We start from the raw sequence: 8,599 nt of genomic DNA on the forward strand, positions 1-8,599 counted from the left end.
TTTTTCTCTTTAGAAAGTGCTCCAACATATCTAAAAAGCTGTTCCATCTTGTCATTTAGTCTAGTTCCAACTTTAAGTCTTTCCCATGCTCACTTACAAGAAACTTCTGAACTCTCCCTCTCCCTTCCATCTCTCCTCTCAGTCTCACATTCCTCTGCGTCTCATTTCCTCCTCCTCCTTTCCGCACATCTCGTCTTCTCTCCCCATACTTTTCCCATTCCTTTTCTTGTACCCTTCTCTCCTCCCTCCCCTCCCTACCCCTTCCCTTACCACCACGCACTTCTATATCATCTATCACTGATACACAGAATTTGCTTCGTCTTGTCCAAATCCTTCCTTTCTTCCAATTCCCTCTTCTTTTCTCTTTCACTTTTTACTTTTCTCTGTTTCTTCTCTTCTTCTTCCTCCTCCTCCTCCTCATCATCATCATCATCACAACCTGTTTTCACGCTATTGCATTATATAGCTTAGATCCAGAAAGAGGAATAGAACACCACAGAATTACGAGAGTTCTCAACAGCTCCCACTGAGACGGGCCATACATTTATATACAGTACACTTCATTCAGCCCATCGAAAGTCTTGGTTCAACTCATAGTCTAAAAAATAACAATTAGCACATAATTTTAACAATTTAGCACATAAACTTACCAAATCCAATTCTCTCTCTCTCTCTTTCTCTCTCTCTCTCTCTCTCTCTCTCTCTCTCTCTCTCTCTCTCTCTCTCTCTCTCTCTCTCTCTCTCTCTCTCTCACTCTCTCTCTCTCTCTCTCTCCCTGTGTGTGTGTGTGTGTGTGTGTGTGTGTGTGTGTGTGTGTGTGTGTGTGTGTGTAAAAAGAAAGCGGAACTGCAAATGGCAGTGGGAAATATAAAGAAAAAAAAAAAGATTAAGAGATACGGACGATGAATGGAAGGAAATAGTTGGGAAGAAGCGAATGAAGCAGATAAATAAATTTATGTGGAAAAAAGGATGGAAAAATTGAAGTAAGCAGAGAAGTGGGAAGGAGTAAGCAAGTGGACGTAAAAAGAGAGAGAGAGAGAGAGAGAGAGAATGTACATGCACACACAGGATATCACAATGTTTACTTCCTGCCAACTTTTTTCATAACGGTTGATTGAAAAAATGGAGGTCATTATTTCCACAGAGTTTCATTTTTTTTTTCTCTCTCTCTCTCTAATCATGTCCTCCTGCATTCTCCCCTTGTCCTTTCTCTCCTATCTTCTCCCTTTTTCTTCCTCTGTCATCTTAGTTTCCTTCATTTCTCTTTGCTTCTCCCGACTTTCCTCCTTCTCCTGTCTATCCTAACCTCTTTCTTCTTTTGCCTGCATATCCCTCTACTCCTTCCAGGCTCCCTCCCTTTTCATCTCCTCCGTCCCTCTACCATTCCTCTTTCCTTTGTTTCTACTCTGTCTTTCTTCCCTCCTTTTTATTTTCCCTTTCTCCCGCTGTTCTCGATGGAAAACAGAAATTATAATTCCAGTATTCAAAAAGGGTGTACAACACAACCAAAAAACTACTATTCTGTTTATATAAGAACATCAGCACTGAAACTGCTGGAAAAACTCATCATAGTCTCACAGAATGGATATCGGAACAACAGTTTATAATACCACTCTCCTTGAGCTTTCTGGATTTACATACCTAAGATAAATATATCTGTCGTTGGTCTAGATTTTCAGAAACGTTTTGATAACGTTCCCTTTAAAGGGTTCTTGAAAAACTTAAAATCCATGGTTTCAGTAATAGTCTGCTAAGATGCATCGATAAATGGTTCCTGGAACATAAGGAAACAGATATATTTCATGGTAAAGAGTCAGCCTGGAAGACTGTTGCTAATGGAGTGCAGCAAGGTTAATTCTGGGATACATTGCTTCAGATATACAGTATAACATAGACATTGGTTAATGGATGAGTTATAAAGTATATAAATTTGTTGACGAAGGAAAATTGATAAAAGATATGACCCACCCGCAAAGAAGGACACTTCAGAGAGCTTAAAAAGCTTCACATGGGTTCAGGCATGGCAAGTGGATAATATTAATGACATGGACAAAATTCTAAATAATCATAATATCGGGGAATGAAATAAGTACATTATGAATTATGCTCATCTAGAGAAATTAAGCAAAGCAAAATATTTAAAAAAAGATTATAGCAAATTTTTAAAACCAAAGTCGACAGTGCTGAATGAAGAGAGCAAACATATCTGTAGCAACTATAAACAGAGAATCTGAATTCAAATCAGAGACCATCGCCCTCAGTTATCAGAAGGAGCGTCTGAAGGAGCTAAATCTTGACTCTGTCATAAAACTGTCTACGAATCGATCATATTTTAATGCACTGAATATTCAAAGGATATCATAATTAAGGTACTGATAAGTACTCCACAATTAACTTGTCAAAACGCGCATTGGGCAATGGTTTTAATATTTTTATTCGCTAAACATCAAATGAATAAAGACATTCTTTCTTCAGGTGAATTGCAAAAATGGAACGGAATTTCCTGGGAATATGGTGGGCTAAGATACACTAATTATCCTTCCCGCGTGGTTAAGCATCTAACATCGAATTCCAGTGAATCAAGTTCATAGTGAATTATTAAAAAAAAGAATCTAATTATTTTTCTTTCATCCAGATCACGGAGAATACAGCATAAATGTAACACAGTCATGAAGTTTCTGTAATTTTTTGCAGGTAGAGACAGTGAATAATATAATATACCCCCTCAGCCATTCCTGTATAATTGCCAGAGCATTTTTGTTATGTAGTCTAGGGATCCTTCTTATTTTTCCCCCAAGGCTTTAGCTGGAGGCATTGCTGGATTTGGGGAGACTTCCTGCTTTACTACCCATGTCCTCGAGGAAAGAGAAAATATAATAATTCATTTACCCATAGCGAAGATGCAGGATTTACAATTAGATATGTTGCTGTTCACTTTCCGATGCACTCCTTCGTATTCTCTCAATAATCCTCTTCCCGTCCTTGCTCCTCCGCTCCCCTCTCCTCCCTCCCCGTATTTCGTGTCTGACCCTCTCACTTTCCCCTCGACCTCTCCCTCCCGATAGCGTAAGGAAGCTGGGCAATGTTTACAGAGACCCTACTTGTGAGAGAGAGAGAGAGAGAGAGAGAGAGAGAGAGAGAGAGAGAGAGAGAGAGAGAGAGTTAAATTACGATGGTTATACACACCACATAAGCCAGATTTTTTCTTACAACGTGATCAGGCTGTAATATTATTAGTGGTTTACTCTTCAATTACTCAAGGAAATTTTGAAGACGGCAGCAGTGACGACAACAGCAACTGAAACTGTTGGGAAAAACCGTATGGCAGAATTAAATGTCGAAGTAATGATGTGCAGTTACTAAGTAGATTATTTAGGAAAGAGAATGTGAGGAGAGGACACAGCACACAGACTACACACGTCCTACAGTGCTTTCGTAATTACGCAGCCATGATAATAATAGACTTACTGCTTACACGTAGTTGCACTTAATCCGTTAAATTGATAATATTTTGGGGGGATCAATCAATCAATAAATCAGTCATTTACTGTGGCACCCCACGGGATGCATAGGGCCTCGATGAATTCTCTCCACCAGTATTTGTCTCTTGCCGTCTCCTGGAGGTCCCACCAACACTCCTTTCCTGCTTCTCTTTTCATTGTCCTCAACCAGGTTTCCATCGGTCTACCTCTACCTCTTCTTCCTCTTGCAGTCCACTCCGGCACATCCTGTATTAAACTGCCTCCTTTTCTCTAAATGTGCCCCAGCCACTTCCAGCGAGACAGTCTCACATATTCATCAACTGGTTCCACTCTCGTAATATTCCTTATTTTTTCATTTGTAACTCAGTCTTGCCACTGTACTCCAAGAATCCTTCGCAGTATTTTATTCTCAAATCCTAATAATTTCTGATCTGTTGCAATTGTACTGTACCATGACTCATGCCCATAAATTAAAATTGGTCTAACCATGGACTTGTAAATTTTTACTTTAGTATGTACCGAAAGCATATTATTCCAAACAGATTTCAACATTCCAACAGCTCGCCAAACCTGTCTAATCCTCTCCTCAGTTTCACTGTTAGATGATCCACTAGATGATATAATAGTTCCCAGATATTTATTATTTTCTATATTCTTCACCACATTATTCCCAATTACACAATCGATTTGGTTCTCCACGTTCACATTAATAATTTCAGTCTTTCCACAATTTATTACCAATCCCACTTTCTCTCCTTTCTCCACCAGACAATCAAGCACCCTCTGCATCTCGTGAATACTTCCGCAAATCAGTACAATATCATCAGCATAGTCCAAATCCATCACCTTCTTATTTTCTTTCCAGTTAATTCCTCCACCTGTTCTCCTTAAACCTTTCTCATAACATAATCCATAATCAAAACAAACAGCAGTGGTGAAAGAACTCCTTGAATCAATCCTGACCTAACTTCAAATGAATCACTCAAAGAACCACCCACCATTACCTTACAAAAAGTACCTTCATGCAGGATTCTAATAATATTTAAAAACTTTTCTGGTATACCATAGAATCTTATAATTTTCAACATAGCTCCACGTGAAACACTATCAAACGCCTTTTCAAAATCCACAAAACACGTACTAAGTGGCATTTTCATCTCATTAGCTTGTTGCATTAGATGCCTTACAATAAAAATCTGATAATTACAACCTCAGCCCTTTCTAAATCCCGCTTGTTCTTCTCTTAAAATTTTTTCAATTACTGGCTCTATTCTGTTCAACAAGATTTTGGAAAACACTTTTGCAACTACAGGTGTCAAAGTTATCCCCCTCCAATTGCCACACACACTTAAATCTCCCTTTTTTGGTATTTTTATTATCATTCCATTTTTCCACTCTTCAGGAATTCCACCATTATCCCAAGCCACATTAAAAAGTTTCAAAAGCGCATACATCAACTCATCATTTTCCACCTTAAGCATTTCAGGAAATATTCCATCCACTCCTGGGGTCTTAAGATTTTCTAACTCCTATATAGATTTGCTACCTCTTCCAAGGTTATATCCCCTGTTTCTATCTGCAAATCTCTCTCGGCTAGCAAAATGTCCCCTTCAGCTGGGATTGGTCTATTTAGAATAGATTCAAAATGCTCCTTCCACCCTCCTTTTATATCTATTCATATTTTTTCATTCATTGCCAGACGCCATGTATCCCAGACGGGGTGGCCAAGGGCTTAGAGTTAATTGTTTTACAGGGAGGGGCACTAATCCTCCACCAACCCCACTTGACACGTAGGGATGCCAACAGCATCTGGTGTTCCCAGGCGGTCACCCATCCAAGTACTAACCAGACCCAACGTTGCTTAACTTCGCTGATCGGACGGGAAGCGGTGTACTCAACGTGGTATAGCCGTTGGGAAACAGGAATTATCCCCCCCTTATTAGCCGTAGTCGCGGACAGTGAGCAACTGGACGATCGAGCACACCACATCCAATACCACCACCACAACCCACAGCGTATAAAAAATCTTTAGTAATCAAGTCACCATTTCTATCTCGTACAGGTATTTCCTTCCTTCTCTTTTCAGTCCCAGTTAACTCCTTTATGGCCTGATACACTGCTCTTATGCTTTGACCGTCATTTTTACTTAATTTATGTCTCTGTTGCCCTTTCATCATATAGCCTCCTCTTATCATATCTAACGAGTCTTTGTACTTCAGAATGTAAACTCCAGTAATTTGCTCTAAGTACTTCAGCTACCTGGCCATCAACATGTTGTTCTTCACTTCTTAACTTCGCCTCTTTCCTTTTCTGAGTTGCATTCCATGTTTCATCTGACATCCACTTTTTCCTTCTTGCTTTTCCCTTTTTCTTAATAGTAACCTTAGCACTCTCATGCAAAACCTTTTTTACCTCTCTCCGCATTTGATTGATATCATTGTCTTCAGATTCCATCAAAGTCTGCAGGACTAGAAACCTGTTCCTACATTCCCACCGAAACTTGTCCTTCGTGTTCTCATCATTTCTCAGCTCATCAAAATCATAATTATTTCCTTCTGTACAATTACCATTAACGTTTCTCTTAAGTTTTATTTTCATCTTTGACACAACAAGTCGATGATCACTACCTATATCTACCCCCGTCCTTACGCAAAACATCTTGCAAATAGCTCCTATGCCTTCTGCTAATTAAAATGTGGTCAATCTGGTTACAATATTTACCACATGGTGAAATCCAGGTAGTTTTATGTATTTTTCTATGCTCAAAGATAGTTCCACCAATCATAAGGTCATTTGCCAAACAAGAGCTTCCAAATCGCACCCCATTTTCGTTTCTTGTACCAATACCCTTCTTACCCATACAATCTTCAAAGCCATCCCTACTACTGCCAGCAATCACATTAAAATCACCAATGCAAATTAACACATCATGTCTTGCCACTCCATTCACTACATCCTGCAGCTTCTCATAAAAGTCATCCTTCATTTCATCAGCAGCCTCATTTGTCGGAGCGTACCCTACAACCATAATGATATTACCATGGTCAGATTTTAAACGAGCATAAAGCAAGCGCTCATTAATTGGCTCAAACTCACGTAGTGCCTTATAAGCATCTCTACTCGACAGTAGGCCTATTCCTTGGTAATGATTTCCATCACTCCAGCCAGAAACCAACAAAGTAATACCATCTTCCAAATTCATTTTATCAACTCCAATCAACCTTGTTTCTGTAAGAGCACAAATATCTGTATTGTATTCCTTGAACACTGAAATAAGTTCTTCCATTTTACCAGCCTGATTGAGAGTTTGATCATTCCAATTTCCTATTCTTAAGGTTCTTCTTGGATGTATAAACGTATTTCTACACCGTGGGATTCTTAGCACGCCCTGCCCACTTAAGGGCTGCACGGAACTGAGGACCATTGCTTCGTCACCAGAGTTCATCAAGATTTCTTAGGCAGAAAAATACTGTATCCTGGAGCCAATGCCAGTGGCTCGCAAGAACCAGACAGTGGAGAGAGGAACGTAACTAAATGAAAGTAAAATGCAGAGGATTCGGACAGACAAAGTACAAGGGAAAGAAAGAGAGCAAAAAGAATGTAGATAAAAGTGTCACTTTTAGTCGCCTCTTACGACAAGCAGGGAATACTGGGGAAGTATTCTATCCCCCCCTTACTTGGGATCATTTATATATATATATATATATATATATATATATATATATATATATATATATATATATATATGTAAATATATATATATATATATATACAATAAGCTTGTGTGTGTGTGTGTATGTGTGTTCAGGTTAGCAGACGCCCAGACACAAAAATATGAGATCTCAGAAGCGCAATATCCTCGTTTTTCATCTTGGCTTCGAAGTTCAGCCGGAATTCTTTACCCTGAATATAGTAAACTGGGTATCCCTGGAGCCTGCGGACCCGTATGATATACGTCTTGGTCTGCCCTATCCATCAGGCTTTTTTTTTTTTTTTCCCCTTTCCCCGTCGTCCTCCATCTCCCCCTCCGACTCATGGTACTTATACTTTTTCCTTCCCTGTTTTTTCTTTACTATTTTGTCTATACCTTTGTCTGATAACGAAACTTATGTCCCTGAACTTTTTTTTTTCTTTTCAAAAATTTCCTTTTTTTTTTTTCTTTCTCTTTCGTCCATTTTTTCCCTACATCTTTCCTGCTCCTCCCTCTTTCCTTCTTTCATTCCCTTCGCCCTCACTGTGCCTCCTCTTCCTGGACAGGATTTCTCTTGCAGTTCCTTCTCTCTTCCTCTCTTTTATTTTTGTCTTTCTTCTTCATCTTTTATTTTTTTTCATTTTCTTGATTCTTTCCTTTCACCCTTCCTCTTTCATTTCTTTCTACCAACCTTAATCTCGTCCTTGAGATGTCTCTACCGTCGCTTACCTTTCATTCTAAACATCTACGCTCTCCCCGAAATGCTGCAGTCTTCCCTTCTCCAATCCCTCTTCCTTCCTTCCTTCAATCTCTATTTCTCCCTCTTCTTTTAATAGATGCTCCTTCTCTTATCGTTTCTGATCTCTTGTGATAGATTTTTTTCTTTGTTTTTTGTCTGTCACTCTTTTTGCTTTTTCTAACCTTACTTTCTAATTTGCTATTCTTTATCTCTTATCCGCATCCTTCGTCTTCTTTCGTATTCATTCCTCTCTCTCGCTTTTCTTCCTTAAATCGATGTACCGGTTTCTCACCTTCTCGTCTTCTCCTGGTTTTCAACTTCTGTTTTTCTTATCTTCATTTTGTTTTTTTTTCTTCTTCTTCTACTACGTCTTCTTCTTCTTCTTCTTCTTCTTCCATTATCCCTTATGATGAAAATACTTTATTTTCTTTGTGTATAACATTTCCTTGCTTGTCCAATATATACACCGGTATCTAATTCCTTTCTTTCCTCTCTTCTCATTCCCCTTCTTCCCTCATTACCCTCATTTCTTCATTCCACCTTTCCTCCCATTGCTTATTCCTTGCTACTTACCTTCTTTGCCTTCCTTTGGCTTATGTTTATCTTTTCACTATAATGTAGGTTATTTACCTCCTCCCTGTCATTTTTTTCCTTTTCTTCCCCTTTTGCCTCTAGTCATCCCCCTGT

General features: G+C 39.0%; 1 non-coding gene across 1 annotated transcript; it reads right to left on the reverse strand.

The window, feature by feature from the left end:
• Window positions 1-5,279: 5,279 nt before the first annotated feature.
• Window positions 5,280-5,398, reverse strand: LOC145396867 (5S ribosomal RNA). Its single transcript, XR_013896846.1, has one exon. It is a non-coding gene; the product is annotated as a 5S ribosomal RNA (ribosomal RNA).
• Window positions 5,399-8,599: the final 3,201 nt, after the last annotated feature.

The sequence above is a fragment of the Coenobita brevimanus genome, chromosome 4 (assembly GCF_032717465.1).
Source record: "Coenobita brevimanus isolate Jiangsu-jjx chromosome 4, ASM3271746v2, whole genome shotgun sequence".
Taxonomy (NCBI): domain Eukaryota; kingdom Metazoa; phylum Arthropoda; class Malacostraca; order Decapoda; family Coenobitidae; genus Coenobita; species Coenobita brevimanus.